Raw genomic sequence first — 18,077 nt, 5'->3', positions numbered from 1 at the left:
AACTGCTACATACCTACATACTTCCCATCAAAACTTATTCAAGTACAGCAACATCTGGCAAACAAGTACTGTTCTTTTAGTTCACTTCTACAACATCTCACAAAACTAATAAAGTTATCACGTGACTGCAATCAGTTACAAATGATTTGAAACCAGAGATGGAGGCAGATTAATCAACTAATTTTTACTTCTGGTGTATTGTTTAAGCACACTGACTGTGTCTTGCCCTTAAAGTGAAGCATGTTGTTGTTGTTGCTGTCATTATTATTATTATTATTATTATTATTATTATTGTTGTTGTTGTTGTTGTTGTTGTTGTTGTTATTATTATTATTACTAACAAATAGTTTCATTCTTATTTGCTGTAGATCTCCCTGGTGTGTTCTGGGTGTTGTTCCACATTATGTCCACTAGATGTCACCGGAAGCTTTGGATAAATGGTTCAAATAGGCCCAGGGACCACGTTTAAGCCACATGTCATTATTATCGTCAGTCTGGTCTCAGGTCAAAGTTTCTCGTTGCAGTTTCACAGCAATGAGCCACAATCAGTCTGACCTGTTACTCATACGTTGTATAAGTGTTTCCAGAACAGCTCTGACACACTAATGTTCCGACTCTTGGTTGACAGGTTGACAGATAGGTTGACAGATAAATTGGGTTTTCTGTGGTTCTTGTTTGTTTTTTCTGAGAATTTTCAAATTAAGGATTATTTATGTTATGACGTGATAGGAATTTGGTTAGATCTCATCAGCAGGGCCCTGTTTCAGGAAGCCGGTTTGGAAAACTCAGAGTGAAAAACGACACTCACGGTTGAGTAACCCCGAACTGTCCAACTCGGAATATTCGGTTTCAGAAAGGCTGATAACAATTAGTTCAGTCAACGCGGAGTTGCTTTAACCCCAAGTGAAGCGCGCGGACGAGGATACATAAAGCCCTGATAAGCGGAGCACAGATTAAGCGAGTCACCATGGAGACGGAGGGAAAGAAGGCGCGGTCAATGTATTTTACAGCGCTTGAGGCCGAAATTCTGATGGCAGCATATGCCGATAACATGCAAATTCCGCGGAAAAAAGTAACACAGCCACAGCTGCAAAAGAAAGAGAGCATGCATGGCAAAACATAGCCGACAGAGTCAATGCGTGAGTGTTAATATAAACATTGATCTAGGGATTTCCACCCATTTAACACGTTATTTTATCATATGTTATTTTATTTGTTATTTTATACATTTTATTTTGTGATGTGATGTGAGCGCAGGTGCAACCCAACAGGCCCCAAACGTTCCTGGCAGCAAGTAAAAATGAAATATAAAAATATAGTCCAAACAGGTAAGGTGTAATTGTATTATGAGCCATAGTGCTTGGTCTGTTTGTCCCATGTAAATCAATTGCAGTTAGAGGCTACATTAATTTTCTTTCTGTAAGCACTTATTGAAATTATCTGAGCACATTACAAGTACATATTTGCTTACTCTGTATGCTCAAATGTGGCCCGTTATAGCCAACAGAAAAAAAGCGGAGGCCCGAAAAACAGGTGGGGGTCCTCCACCACCACCACTCACAGAGGCTGAGCAGTTGGCCCTCAGCCAAAACAGTGGGCGCCCTGTGGCCGAAGGCATCTCTGCGGGGACATCCTCTGAGTCAATAACCCCGCAAGACACAAGTGCCTACATAGGGGGTAAATTCAAAATAATACATGATGTGCATACATCCTTTCTTCACAGTCACCTTTGCAGTGCGACTCATTCATCTGATAAACTCTTTACCATAATGGATTATTTTGTAGTGAAGTTATTTTCCGACTGATTTTGCCTTCCCTCAGTCTTGGTTGTCTTTGAGAGCATAATGACAATGAAGTGTAAGGTGATTGGTATGTTTGTTAATTGCCATTTGGTCCCTTGTAAGTTATAAGTGACCTGTATAAACCTCATATTCTATCAGTTGATGGTGATGGTGTACTGCATCTGGTGCAGCCTCCTGTTGAGCCAGACCAACATGCAGTTGTGAGTAATACTCCACAGATTATATGAGTTTACAGTAGAACAGCAATGTTGTCTATTTCTTTACTACAGGAAAATAATGAAGAAACATTGACAGCTGTTACAGAGGAGGAAGCAACAGAGACACTCTATGAGGTTTACATCTTTTAATACTTTGTGTACAGGAAATACAGGCGACCAATAAAGCCAGTTGAACAACAAATCTGTTTATTCTTCTTTCAACATGTTGAGGTGATGGGTCAAAGGAAATGATTGTGACATATGGTGTCTCTGACTGCTCTTCCATCTTGTATGTCCGTGGGAGGGTCAGGATGTTCATGGTTTGGATCACTGCTGATGTTTGGTTCAGAAGGACAGTGTTCTCCTCTAATTGTGGCAATGTTGTGAAGAATCACACATGCCACAATAATGTCACATGCCCTTTCTGGGGTGACCCTGAGTCTTTGCAGGCACTGGAACCGGGCCTTAAGCATTCCGATAGTCATTTCAATTCTGGCTCTTGTCCTGCAATTAGCCAGATTATATCGCTGCTGTGGGCCCGGTTCAGGGTCAGAGTAAGGGGTAAGCAAATAGGGTAAACATGGATACCCCCTATCACCAAGCAAGTAGCCAGTGAACTCTCCTAAGACAGAAGGATACACTTCAGTTCAAATGTCCCTGAAGCAATTGGTCTTTATATATTTTAAAGTATTCTCAACTCACCATGTCCAAATTTTGTGCTCAGTGTACATTCACGGAATATTTGTGAGTCATGAACAGAGCCTGGCCACTTGGCTTCCACATTTGTGATAATGTTGGCAGCATCACATATGATCTTCACAGTGCAGAGAACACAAATTAGCATCCATTACTATAATGAAATAATTTGTTAGTTTGACATGCTACAGGGAACTATGTACCTGTACATTAATGCTGTGGAAAGACTTCCTGTTCACATAGTCTCCTTCATTTACTGAAGGAGCAATGATTGGAATGTGAGTACCATCTATACAGCCAATCACGCCTGGGAACCCTGAAAATAAATGTAAAATTTAAGTAGTAGTCCAAGTATCACCACATCATAAATTAAGTTTTGGTCATCCTGATACCTGCAATTTTGTGGCATCCCTCTTTGATAAATCTTGTGGGTCTGTGACCGGGGAACACCACAGACGAGTACAGGAGACGTTTCAGTGCAACTGTAACATTCCTGACTGCCCGACAGACGGTAGCCTTGGAAACGTGCTCAGCATCACCAATATTATACAGAAAGCTCCCGTTTGCAAGAAACCGAAGTGCAATACAAATAATATGCAATGAACTGAGAGCATGTCCGCGATGTGTCACATGCGTAATATATGGCCTGAGGATGTTATCCAAATAACTTATAGATTGTGCTGAGAAACGGTAACGTTCGCACAGAAAATCATCAGGAAATGATAAAATGTCCAAACGCGCTCTAATCACTCTCTCCCGGCGGAGAGCTCTGCGGAGAATTTGGGCTTCACGATCTACTGGCTCTTCAAGGAAGTGGCACGCCATGTCCGACACTTCCTACTGTCAGGTTTCCGACAAAGGGGCGGAGACAGTCAGGGTTAGTTGTAGTAAACCTGCTAGGGGGCAGGTTAGCTTCACGGAGTGTGTCGTCATAGTGACTCACTCAGGCTGCAGCTGAACTCGCTTTGTGAAACCGAAAACCCAGAGTTTTCGTTAACTCAGGGTATACTTACTCAGCTTTTCCACTAAACCGGCTTCCTGAAACAGGGCCCAGGACTCCGTTCACTGTGTGTGTTATTCATGTCATACCTACACTGAGTTATGTCTGTTAATGTGACAGCTTTGGGCCATTAAGGGTTTGACAGTGCAGGCAAATCTCTGACGCAGGAAGAACACCTCCATCATTTTCCTTTCATCTGCTAAATTTCCTTTCGTGTTAAAAGCTGCATAAAAATGACCACCTTTACATCTTTAAACCGACCAGGCTGAGGATTTATGCTCAGTAAACCATCAGGTCCAATTTCAAAACACCGGTTTACGACCTGCTGCACACGACCCCAGAACAGGAACGTCCCGGGAGGCCTTCACCGTCACTCAGACTCTCAGACCCTCAGGCCCGTGGTGTTGCGAAAACCAGACGCTGACTTGCCATAATTCATCCAAGACGATATCTCTTGATAAAAGTGGTTTTAACCACATCACGTCTTATGTGGTTAAAAGACAAGTGCAAACATCTAACCCAAGCTAAGCTCACCAGGCTTCAAGCTGAAGTAGCTTGGTGTCTATAAACCTGAGCCTTGATTCCTTTTAATTTCTCAAGATCAAAAACTGCAATGTAGCCTCAGATGAATGAGCCTATAAGGCAGGGGTGTCGAACTGCAGGCCTTGAGGGCCGGTGTCCTGAAGGTTTTAGATATCACCCTGGGTCAACACACCTGAATCTAATGATTAGTTCATTACCAGGCCTCTGGAGAACTTCAAGACATGTTGAAGAGGTAATTTAGCAATTCAAATAAGCTGTGCTGGATCAAGGACACATTGAAAACCTGCCCTCGAGGCCTGCAGTTCGACACCCCTGCTGTAGAGAGTCAGGTCCTGTTTAACTATTTGAACTGAGTGCATTTAAGCAGAAAAAGCACAAAAATCCTGGTGTTTCAGTGTTTTTCAGTCATAAGTTTGTCCACATTCCCGATGGTGCTGGAGCATTTCGGATTTCTGCAGGGAAGAAGTCTGAGTTTGGCGAGAGTGATCAGATTCTAACAGACTGAATGTGGGTAGAAGTATGTTTGTTCAATTCAGTTCCATTTTATTTACACAGCGTCAAACCAAAACAACAGCTGCCTCAAGGGGCTTTATATTATAGGTAGACCCTACAATAATACATACAGAGAATAACCCAATAATCATATAACCCCTTCTGAGCAAGCACTTTGGCGACAGTGGGAAGGAAAAACTCCCCTTTAACAGGAAGAAACCTTTGGCAGAACCAGGCTCAGAGAGGTGAGGTCATCTGCTGTGACCGGTTGGGGAGAGAAAAGGAAGACAGGACAAAAGACATCTCCCCACGGAGAGATGTGCAACCAAGAGGAAAACATATAAAAACAAAAACCAACACACACAGAGACTCTGCAGGTTCATGTGGAGGACAGAGAAGTTTGTTTTTAAGGTCTTTGCACACATGTGAATCCCACTTTCCATTGCAATATCTTTCAAAACCGTTATTTTAGCTGCTTTTCTGTCTGGTAATCACTTTGTGTTCCAGTGGGGAGGAATCTAAAGAAGAGCCAGTTAAAATGTGGGACAGGAAGCAGCGAATAAGGACACCGTTCTGGTCACTTCTAAGCAGCAGACTGAACCACGCCAGGAAGCCGTTTCTCTAAAAATATGTTCACTGATGCTAAAAACATCATCACAAACACAAGTGCAATCAACTGCTAGGGGTTACATATTTATAGAGAGGAGATGGATTTTTTTTTTTTTTTGTTACTTTCTCTGGCAGCAGCATCTAGTGGTCATTATAGGAACTGTGTCTATGAAGGTTCTCAGTCATCCAGGTCATCGTAGTCTAAGGAGCTTGGAAAGAAACTGGACTTCTTTAAGTTGCTTGAAACAAGCAACTTAAAGAAGTCCAGACACTTTTCTTTCCAAGCTCCTTAGACCATTATAGGAACTGCATGTTAAAGTCATTTTGTGTCTGTGAGGGTTCCTCTGATCTGCACTGAGTTCTCAGAGAACATCAGGAGTAGACTGGCGGCTTTGTTTTTAGGGGTTTTCCAGTCTTACTGACCACTCAAGCCACATTACATTTTCCACACATACTCATCCAGAACTGTTTTTTGCACTTCAGTTGTATTCACACCTTCGATCAATTTAGAATCACCAGTTAACATGTTTGTATTTGGACTGTGGGAGGAAGCCAGAGCACCCACACAGAAAGAGCCCAGCCGACCAGGAGGTCCAAACCAGGAAGCCTCCCATCAGATTAAAGCTGTGCTTGAAACATCTGACCCAAGGATGCTGCAGCATGCAGACTGGAGGAGCTGTGGATCAAAGGTTTAGAGCTAAGATTGCACTCCCTAACAACAGAGCACACACTTTTTGGATGGCCTGTTAGTACAGCCAACAACACAGTAGATAATCAGGGGCTCCAGTTAGCTGAGGTGGACAGCCTGTCAATCAGGAGAAACACACCTTTTATTAAAAGAAACATGAAAACACAGAAACTATCCTCAGAGATAAAATGGTTTCTGTATCCGCTGTAAACATGTTGGACATTTATCTGTGAGCACTGACTCACACCTGTAGCTGCAGGGTACACCGAGAGGATCTGCAGTTTTAGGTTTTTTTGCATGTTGGCTTAAATGTTTCAGCCCCTGATGTTGCTGCAAACACAGTTTGATTTTGCACGTAGGCCTTGTTCCTGTGTACGTTTTTCAAAATAAAAGCAGTCCCTTAACTCTGGGACGCCATTGACAAGAACTGATGGAACTTAGCAGTAAGACAGTGAAAATTAATAAATAAATAGTGAAGTAACACAGGAACTCACATGCTGCATGTCCACGCAATGTAAAATATTGCTGTTGCATTATAATATGATAATAATAATTACAGACTTTTGCTAAACAGTGGTAGGTCTGCCTGAGGTCAACAACAGGCCAACATCAACCTGCTTTGGGTGCAAATACAACAAATTACTCTTATTTCTAGTTTACTTTTGTAAACTGTTAATGTGAAACTAAACGTAAGTTCAGTGTATATGTGTGTGTGTGTGTGGTTGCTGTTAACCCACTGCGAGCTTCCTTTGCAGCAAGAAACAACACACAACTTCATGGAAATGCCACAATGAGTTTCAGTGTTATATGCTAATGAGCTCTGTGTGTATGTGTGTGTGTGTGTGTATAATGGGACTTAGATGATGTGTTTTTTAATCTCTTTTCAACAGTCAGCATTTTCAGTGAAACCGTGAAACATCCTGAGACAAATTAAAAACAAAGTGGGAAGAAGCCTGAATCATCTTTTTATTTCACGTTCTCACGGAATAAAATGCACGAGCTTTGGCCTCAAAGGGCAGATAGGCTTCCTCTTTTTTACCCCATTAAAATAATCGCCTCCACTCTAACGTGATGCATGCAAATGACGTTTTCATTCTGTATGAAATGCACTAAAAACAAGTTTGACTTAAAAGCTCAGTTGGGCCATCTGTGTCTGTCTTCATGTTAATGGTAATAATTTTAACAGCAACAAAACAAAAATAGAATTTCTATTTCCACATTATTGTGTGGATAAAGATTAAACACATGACAGCCATGGGAGAATAAAATGTGCATCAAGTAGTTTGTTGATGTTGGGACTGCTTGCAGGGCGAGATGAAATGCTCCATCAAACATGCCTCTGGGTTTTAAATTAAGGCCCCCCATCTGTAAAATCACTGGGTAATCTTACTTTTAGAAGGAACCTGCTGCATTCACCAGGTAACTGCCTGCCTGTCTAGCTTGAAGGTTATGGTTGTGGTTTAGTTATTGTCTACCTCCTTTTTGCTGTTTGGAACACAAAAATGGAAAAACTTAGAATAGAAAACATTTGGCAACATTTAAGAGACTTCATTGGAAATCTTGTGGAGGGAGTAATCTACCTAGACATGTCCAGATCTCCATCTTCTAGACACCTCCTCCAGCCCTGCTGAGGAGTTCCCAACCCAGGTGAGACATAATCTCTCCATTGTGTCTACCCTGGTGCCTCCTCCTAGTAGGACATGCCTGAAACACCTGACCTAAGGCAGTCCTGGACAGACAGTTTGAGAATTTTTAGAAAAAAAACTTTGCTTCTGATTTTGACTTCTTCTCCTTGACCGGCACTGCTAACCAGTTCTTGCAAAGAGTCAGTTGCGAGTAGGAATTGTTAGTCTGTTCGCCTGTAGATCAGCTCCACTTGCATTTGTGCAACAATCAGCTAATCCCAGTACATGTACAGTGGGGCAAAAAAGTATTTAGTCAGCCACCGATTGTGCAAGTTCCCCCACTTAAAATGATGACAGAGGTTTACTGACCTCTGTCATCATTTTAAGTGGGGGAACCAGAGGTACACTTCAACTGTGAGAGACAGAATGTGAAAAAAAAAAATCTATGAATCCACATGGTAGGATTTGTAAAGAATTTATTCGTAAATCAGGGTGGAAAATAAGTATTTGGTCAATAACAAAAATACAACTCAATACTTTGTAACATAACCTTTGTTGGCAATAACAGAGGTCAAACGTTTACTATAGGTCTTTACCAGGTTTGCACACACAGTAGCTGGTATTTTGGCCCATTCCTCCATGCAGATCTTCTCGAGAGCAGTGATGTTTTGGGGCTGTCGCCGAGCAACACGGACTTTCAACTCCCGCCACAGATTTTCTATGGGGTTGAGGTCTGGAGACTGGCTAGGCCACTCCAGGACTTTCAAATGCTTCTTACGGAGCCACTCCTTTGTTGCCCGGGCGGTGTGTTTTGGATCATTGTCATGTTGGAAGACCCAGCCTCGTTTCATCTTCAAAGTTCTCACTGATGGAAGGAGGTTTTAGCTCAAAATCTCACGATACATGGCCCCATTCATTCTGTCCTTAACACGGATCAGTCGTCCTGTCCCCTTGGCAGAAAAACAGCCGCATAGCATGATGTTTCCACCCCCATGCTTCACAGTAGGTATGGTGTTCTTGGGATGCAACTCAGTATTCTTCTTCCTCCAAACACGACGAGTTGAGTTTATACCAAAAAGTTCTACTTTGGTTTCATCTGACCACATGACATTCTCCCAATCCTCTGCTGTATCATCCATGTGCTCTCTGGCAAACTTCAGACGGGCCTGGACATGCACTGGCTTCAGCAGCGGAACACGTCTGGCACTGCGGGATTTGATTCCCTGCCGTTGTAGTGTGTTACTGATGGTGACCTTTGTTACTTTGGTCCCAGCTCTCTGCAGGTCATTCACCAGGTCCCCCCGTGTGGTTCTGGGATCTTTGCTCACCGTTCTCATGATCATTTTGACCCCACAGAATGAGATCTTGCGTGGAGCCCTAGATCGTGGGAGATTATCAGTGGTCTTGTATGTCTTCCATTTTCTGATGATTGCTCCCACAGTTGATTTTTTCACACCAAGCTGCTTGCCTATTGTAGATTCACTCTTCCCAGTCTGGTGCAGGTCTACAATACTTTTCCTGGTGTCCTTCGAAAGCTCTTTGGTCTTGGTCTTGGCCATGGCGGCGTTTGGAGTCTGACTGTTTGAGGCTGTGGACAGGTGTCTTTTATACAGATGATGAGTTCAAACAGGTGCCATTCATACAGGTAACGAGTGGGGGACAGAAAAGCTTCTTACAGAAGACGTTACAGGTCTGTGAGAGCCAGAGATTTTCCTTGTTTGAGGTGACCAAATACTTATTTTCCACCCTAATTTACGAATAAATTCTTTACAAATCCTACCATGTGAATTCATGGATTTTTTTTTCACATTCTGTCTCTCACAGTTGAAGTGTACCTCTGGTGCAAATTACTGACCTCTGTCATCATTTTAAGTGGGGGAACTTGCACAATCGGTGGCTGACTAAATACTTTTTTGCCCCACTGTATCTAATAAGAAGGAAAATAGTGGCACAATCTGCAGTGTGGACATTTATTTATTATTTATTATGGAGTTTTATTTTTATTGCACAAAAGGACGAGAGCATGATGTTAAAGTGGAGACGGCTCAAGGACAGGAACAGCTGCATTGTGCTGCTAACACAACTTCGGCTCTTTGCAAACAACAGCACAGACGGCATGCTAATGCTGAGCTAACTCCTTCCCTAAGCTAGCTGAGGTACAGTATTTTTAAGTATCTGTTTCAACAGTTTGCATATTTCTCCACAGAATTCAGTCTTTGGCATTTCCAGAATATGTGTGCATGTCCAACATTATGTTTCCCACATTCTATCCACCATTTCTCTGTTCTCTTTGTTTACTTTTGAATCTTGGAATGATAAAATCTTGCATGTTTTTCTAGGCAAATTCCCTCCAGGACCTTAAACTGGTGGTTGTATGGTGTACACGTTTCACCAGTCTTTATCTCCAATATTACCTTCAAGTCCTTTTCCTATTCCTTTTTTAAATAGTTAGTTGTGTGTTTCTCATTTAGTTCAAGTGCTCGCTGTAATGAGATTATTTTAATGTTTTTGTTTTGGTAGGCTTCACTTACTCTCCAGTCCTTCTGTTTTCAGCACACACCAAGCTGTTATGCCCTGTATTGCGCATTGTTTTGAATCTTTGGTCATAATGTATCACATGTTCAAGGTGTGTGCTGTTATTGATTTGTCTATTTAAATTCTGGGTCCACTCAAGCTTAAATCTCCACCCTAATAAAAATACAGGAGAAAGTGATGCATTTCCCTTAAACTTTTATTCAACAAACATAAACAACACAGGCTGTTGACTATAAAGGCCTTAGTTTAGTTGAGTTGGTTTCTGAGCTGCTGTATTTGCACGACTCTCCTCCCAGGTGCTATGGAGTTTCTCTGAATGTGTAGTGAAACAGCTGAGAGTCACTTATCTCCAAATCACAAAGCAATGCAAATGCTCACATGGCTTACAGGCCGTTCTCTCTGTAATTACACAGAATAACAGATAAAGAAATCTTAGTAAGTGTTTAATACATGAAAATTAGCAACACAGCTTTGAACCACCGATATCCTCCCACCCAGATAACCAGATTAGTGTCAGATCTCTCTAACGCACTATTTACTCTCACTGATGTTACAATAACTTCCTTCCTTAATTTTTAATTCTTTAGCTGCCTTCAAAGATTATCATGTCAGTTGTCAGATCTGCAGTGTCACATTTAAACATCAGGGCTCAAGGGTCATTGTCTGACTGGACCGTGCCGGACCAGGCCGTAACTCCATCAGATTCATTCTTTGTGCTCCGCGCGGACAGAACAGCAGAGTCGAACAAAACCAAAGGTGGAGGAGTGTGTTTCATGGTAAACAGAAAGTGGTGTGATGCCAGGAGCATTTCTACTCTTTCCAACGGCTGCTCGCCACATCTGGAATTCCTGAGCATTAAGTGCCGCCCTTTGTATCTTCCCCGTGAGTTCACCTTGGTCATCGCCACAGTGGTCTACATCCCACCCCAAGCGGACACAGGTATGGCTCTGTCCGAATTACATGATGTGCTGAGTTCGCTTCAAAACAAGGACCCGGGCGCAGCCCTCATTGTATCAGGAGACTTTAATAAAGCGAACCTCGGACAAGTCATGCCAAACTTTTACCAGCATGTCTTGTGTCCAACGAGGGGGGATCGAATTTTGGATCACTGCTACATGCCATACAAGCAGGGCTACAAAGCTGTCTCACACCTGGCTTTTGGGAAGTCCTCATTCCCCAGTATAAACAAAACATACGGAGGGAAGAAGTAACCACGAGGGAGGTGAAACGGTGATCTGCCCAATCAGAAGCTACGATACAGGACGCACATAACGACGTCGAATGGGACATGTTCAGATCATGCGCAGTCGACATCAACGAGTTTACGGAAGTAGCAGTATGCTTCGTCAATATGCTAGCGGAGGAGATTATCCCCACTGCGAGAGTCACCACATTCCCAAACCAGAAACCGTGGATGGACAGATCGATCCGCACTGCAGTAAACGCCAGGACCGCCTCCTACAACGCGGGTCTCGCCACTGGCGATATGAGCGCCTACAAAGCGGCCTCATACGGCATGCGGCGCCCGGTGAGAGATGCCAAACGCCAGTACCGGGAGGGTGTGGAGTCCCGCTTCCACCAGGGAGACACATTGAGCATGTGGCACGGACTACGCACCATTACGGACTACAAAGCCAGGGACACTGCGCCTATCAACGCCGACTCTGCATTCACCAACCGCTGAATCAGTTCTACGCCCGTTTCGAGGTTAGCCAGGCAGCTAATGCTATCTACTCCCTGACTACCGAGGACGGTGACGTCATCAGCGAGAGACCGGTGACCGGCATCGCGGAGCATGACGTCCGAGCGGCATTGAGGAGAGTGAACACAAGGAAAGCGGCGGGGCCAGACGGCATCACCGGCCATCTGCTGCGCTGCTGTGCTGACCAGCTAGCAGGTGTGTTCAGTTGCATCTTCAACGAGTCCCTGGCGAAGTCTGTGGTCCCCACATGCTTCAAAAGATCCACCATCATCCCTGTGCCCAAGAACAGCAAACCCTCATCCCTGAACGATTACCAGCCAGTTGCACTGACCTCGGTAATAATGAAGGTGTTTGAGAGGCTGCTGAAGAACATCATCTCCTCCTCCATCCCAGACACCACAGATCCGCTGCAGTTCGCTTACCAACCCAACAGATCCACAGAGGATGCCATCGCCCACGTCCTGCACACCACCCTCAGCCACGTGGACAAGAAACAGGGTAACTATGTGAGAATGCTGTTTGTTGATTACAGTTCAGCATTTAACACAATAGTGCCCTGCAGACTGTTCACAAAGCTCAGGGATCTGGGACTCAACAGCCGTCTGTGTGCATGGGTGTTGGACTTCCTCACTGGCAGAACTCAGGTGGTGAGGGTGGGTAGATGCATCTCTGACAGCATCACCATCAACACAGGAGCACCACAGGGATGTGTCCTCTCACCACCGCTCTACTCCCTCTACACTTCAGACTGTGTGGCCACCCATGGCTCCAACACCATTGTGAAGTTTGCTGACGACACTGTGGTGTTGGGAGCCATCTCCAACAACGATGAGGTGGTCTACATGGACGAAGTGAAGAATCTGGCATCATGGTGCCAGGACAACCACCTCCAGCTGAACGTCGGCAAGACCAAGGAGCTGGTGGTGGACTTCAGAAGGAGTCAGCACAGAGACTACAAGCCCATTATCATCAATGGAGCTCCAGTGGAGAGGGTGCAGTCAAGTCAAGTCAAGTATATTGGTGTCCACATCTCCTCAGACCTGACATGGTCTGCCCACATTCAGGTCCAGACCAAAAATGCTAGGCAGCACCTGTACCACCTACAACAACTGAGGAAGTTCAGGGTCTCTCCAAAGATCCTCAGGATTTTCTATACAGGCGCTGTGGAGAGCATCCTCACACAGAACATCACATCCTGGTTTGGGAACAGCTGTGTGAAGGACCAAAAAGCTCTCCAGAGAGTGATCCGTACAGCAGAACGCTGCTGCAGGATTGCTCTCCCCCCGCTTCAGGACACCTACACCAGGAGATGCCGGACTAGAGCAGCGCAGATACTGAAGGACCCGTCCCATCCTGGCAACAAACTGTTCCAACTTCTGCAATCTGGTAGAAGGTTCCGCATCTTCCGAGCAAGGACAGAGAGACTCAAGAGGAGCTTCTATCCCCAAGCCATCCGGGCCCTAAACACACACACCCGCCCTCTCACATTATCTATAATTGACTGAGACAGGACTCTTCCAGACACTAAACCAAGGCACAATGTACATTTCAAATTCCTTTAATTTTAAATATGTTTATATTGTCTATTCTGTAAAATAGTAAGATTGTCTATTCCTATTAATGTACAGAATGACCTGCTTGCTGCTACTACTGAACATTCACCTAATGTATATGCTATATATATAATGTTCTTCCTCTAGCCCCCCCCCCCCCCCCTCCCCATTTTTGCACATGTCGAGGAGTGTGTCAGGTTACATTTCACTGTGTGTTATACTTGTATAACTATGCATGTGTCAGATAAAGAACCTTGAGCCTTGACTGCATTTTAATCTTTCATTTCATTTCACATATAATTAACTTTCTTCCAGTTAATTTCTTAGTTATTTGGGTGTTTTTCAGTTTACTTCCGCCTTCAGTGGTTAGATACTGATCTCTGATGTGTCTGTCTATGTGTCAGATATTTCCAGTTACTAATATGAACAACAAAGAAGAAACATTTTAATACATTTTAAATTTGATTTTTCTTCTGCAGTGCTTTCATTTTGAAATTTAGCACTGATTTTGTAATTACAGCATTTAACAGAGTTTGATATACCATTGCTCTTCCCCTGAACGCCATCACTATGTCAACATTTAGGTTTTTCGGCTATTTTGCAACTTTACAACCAAATGTCTGCAAAAGCAGAAGCATTCCTATTAAATATCACCTGTGATTGTGCTTAGTGCTAAACTGTGTTTATATTATAAAGTGCTGTGAAAACTAAGTACACCCCATAATTCAGTAGAACCACCTTTTATCAGTAATAACTTTAAATAATGGTTTCCTGTATGACTTTATCAGTATCGTGGGTTATTGTGAAAGACTTTTGACCAACTCCTATTTGTGGCAACATTCATTTTTGCAGTTACTACTGGCAGTAATTAAACCATTACTAAAAAAAAGCCATCACTTGACCCTGTTGTCTTAGCTAAAGGGGAATTGCCATGTCCTCATCCTGGGTCTTTAACCCAGTTTGTGAGTTCTGGACTTTTGATTTAGTTCTTTGGGTTTAAGTTCTAGCTTTGTATTAGTCTTGAGTTCTGTATTTCACTAGTGTTTAGCTTGTTTTCAGTCTGGTTCATTCTATGCTCTGTTGTACTTTAGATTCTATTTTTGTTGCCTTTTTTTGCATGACACTCCGATCTTCCCTTTATCTAAAAACTCTTGAAAGAGTAGTTGTAAAACAGATAACTGATCATCTGCAGAGGAATGATTCATTTGAAGAGTTTCAGTCAGGTTTCAGAGCCCATCACAGTACAGAAACAGCTTTTGTGAAAGTTACAAATAATGATGATGATGAGATGAGATAGCCTTTATTTGTCAGTTGCAGGTCTTTTGCCCACAACCGAGATGACAGACCTTGCCGACCGTACATACAATACACAAACATCACATTGGGGAGACAGGTCAGGCTAGGTAGCGAGGAAAAAAAAACATCAAAATGTGTAACACAGAAGGATAATACAGGAATGCACAGATATCAACACACCATAGCACAGTAAACACAGACAGCAACATGGGAAAAAGTTCCAGTGTGTACATCTGATCTGGAACCGCTGCAATCTTTCGACTGCGTCTCCAACTGACCCGATGTCCACATCAGAGGGGAGGTAAGCGTTGGAGGTGGCGTTGGGAGGGTGATGCGTCAGTGAGTGCTTATCAGTATCAGTATATGTATGCGTGTCTGTGTCCATAATTCAGCTGAGACAGTGTCCTTCGCCCTGCCAGGCTAAGTAAATAGTCTTCCAGCCAACCCAGGTGGCCTTGTATGTAATGGGAAGGAACAGACTAAACACAGTCGTTATCAGGGTGTTTTGTTCAGCTCCGGCCTTGCAGCTGGCGCCAAAGGGGTATCCGCATAAGTGATGGTATTTTTTACTTTAGTGCGAACAGCTCATATGAATTTCAAAGCAGTTCTACAGTCCAACACTGGTCTCTCAATCTCCCATTGGAGAGCTGCGAGCTTCGCCATACTTGCGTTCTGTGATGTTGTCATTTCTTGTGCTCAAGGAGCCAATTTCTGAGAACTCACGGCAGTGTGCCTCCCCGAGGTGTCATCCAATTTGCGCCCAGAGATGTTATTCCGGGCTAGCCCTTCCGAGATGTATCCAGTCTGCAGTTAGAGATCTTATTCTGAGTATTCACAGCAGCTGTAGCCTCTCCAAGATCTTATCCGTCCTGACTCAATGAGCCCATTTTGAGAAACTCACGCCTCTCCCATCATTCCAATCCCAGCGGGCAGCCTTGTGGGGGCTTGAACAGCCGGTTCCGCTTTCTTAATTCTTCGATAAGTCAGGGCCAAGCCAGCTCCGATCAGCCATGTTACCATGGTTCCGAATAGGTAGATATCTTCAGCACTCAGGCTCACTCAAGCCCAAACTTCTCGTTGAGAAAGGGGTGTCAATTGCATTTAGGGACCAGTTGATCCAATCCATAATTCCTCTTTTTGGTTTTAGAGAACAGACTGTGAGAGAATGTTCGAGGGAAAATACAAAAAACCCCCCCACGAAACTAGACAAGGACATAAGCAGAGAAGATAAGGGAGAGGAGAAAAAGTGTGTCCGCCTCCTCCGAGAGCCAAAGAAGAATAGTCTTCTTATGGCCTCTGACAGTGGACTCATCTCTGTGCTTGTCCTGCTAGACTTCAGTGAAATATTATGTAAAGTTCAACACTGAACATAATATTTTATTATTGCAATTACAGCATGCTGCATGTATGAAAGCTGCTACATTGTAGTGGTTTGTGTGATATCTGTCTAATAGACTCCAGTTTGTTCATGTAAGTAGAGATTCCTCTTCACACACTAAGATTAATTATGGAGTTCCACAGGGTTCAGTGCTAGGACCAATTCTGTTTACATTATACATGCTTCCCTTAGGCTGTAACATTAGAAGGCAAAGCATACCTTTTCACTGCTATGCAGATGACACCCAACTTTATCTATCCATGAAGCCAAACAAACAAACACACACACATTTAACAGTTAGTTAAATTGCAGGAATGTCAAAAGAGAGAGAGAGAGAGAGAGAGAGAGAGAGCATATTTCTCCAATACTGACTTTTCTTTATTGGCTCCCTGTTAAAAATCAAAAATTGAATTAAAAATCCTTCTTATTACATACAATTTAATGAATAATTAGGCCCTACCTTATGATAAAGAGCTAATAGTACCCCATTAGAGCTCTTTGTTCTCAGACTACAGGCTTACTTGTGGCTCCTGGAGTAATTAAAAGTAGAATGTAGAGCCTTCAGCTTTCAGGAACCTCTTCTGAGGAACCATCTCGCAGTTTGGATTCAGGAAACAGACACCCTTTTTACTTTTAAACATTTCTTATTTGAGGTCTGGACTTGCACTGGACCTTGATTATCCTCTTGACTCAGTTTCAACCATTTTTTTGTACCACAGATGCCCTCACATTTGATTCTAGAATACTTTTTTATTTCAGGGAGTTCATGGTTGACTCATTGACTGCAATTCCCAAATCAGCAGTCCTCCACCGCCATGCTGACAGTAGGCAAGAGGTGTTAGTGCTGACATGCTGTGTTTCGTTTTCTGCAAATGTGGTGCTGTGCATAATAGATGTTCCAGAAGTCTTGTTGTTTGTTTAGACGCACCTTTGCAAACCGAAGCTGTACTTTTTTTTTTTTTTTTTGAAGGAATAGGCTTCAAGTTGTACTTTTTCAGTCTTTTTCTAATTATACTGTTATGAACTTTAACCTTTAATATGCTAATTCAGGCTTGATGGAGCTCTTGACTTCTTTGCATTGCACCAACTGTTTTCGAGTGAATTTGCTGGGACATTGTATCCTAAAAAGATTATAGCATTGTGTTAATACACACTTGAATGCTCTAAACCTGCAAACTGCCAAAACAGCAAGTGCTCAGTTAAGTTCACAGTTAATCAAGTGCATCTGATTAGCAGCACCTGGCTACTTTCCCCCTCTGAGTTCTTATAAAACCAGTGTTGGTGTACTTAGTTTTTCACAGGACAACATGCTATCATTGACCCTCAATTGAAGTAGCTTTTTTCCTAATTTTTGTCTATTTTCAGATCTGATGAGTTCTTTTCATCTTAAGCGTCAGACTCTCATTCCCTCCAAACAATCTGCCACCATCTTCTTGTGGTTTCCTGTCCATCAGATCTGAAAGGGAGTGAAGGTTAAATGAGCTACTGCTAACTGAAAAGGAAATTTGCTCCATCACACCTCCACAGCGCTCGTTCTCTGCAGCATCAGCAGCTCAGAGCTTTGAGATAATTCATTCTGAATATTTTCAGCCATTTGAAGACACGAAAAACGCATTTCCATTTTCTCACACTAGCATCTGCAACACACTGACTCACACTGAAACTTACACATACACACACAAAGACTCACAGATCAGCCACAGAAACAGAGGTGGGGATAAAAGTTGAGTCTTTGTGTCTGTCTTTGTTGTCATGTTTTCCACTGGAGTCCTGCAGAAATGCAGCAGTCCACCCCCTTGACACTACAATACCCCCCCTCCCCCACTATGCAACAGCACAAACATAGCCATCAGTCCAAACAGAGACACACTATCTGGTGGCCTGTGTTGTCATTTATAACTGCCAGGATTCTCATTTACCACCTACAGTGTGTTCACTATTTTTATCATTTCTGCATCTAA

Source organism: Astatotilapia calliptera, chromosome 17, assembly GCF_964374335.1.
Source record: "Astatotilapia calliptera chromosome 17, fAstCal68.1, whole genome shotgun sequence".
Lineage (NCBI taxonomy): Eukaryota > Metazoa > Chordata > Actinopteri > Cichliformes > Cichlidae > Astatotilapia > Astatotilapia calliptera.
Note: the sequence above shows the minus strand (reverse complement) of the source record.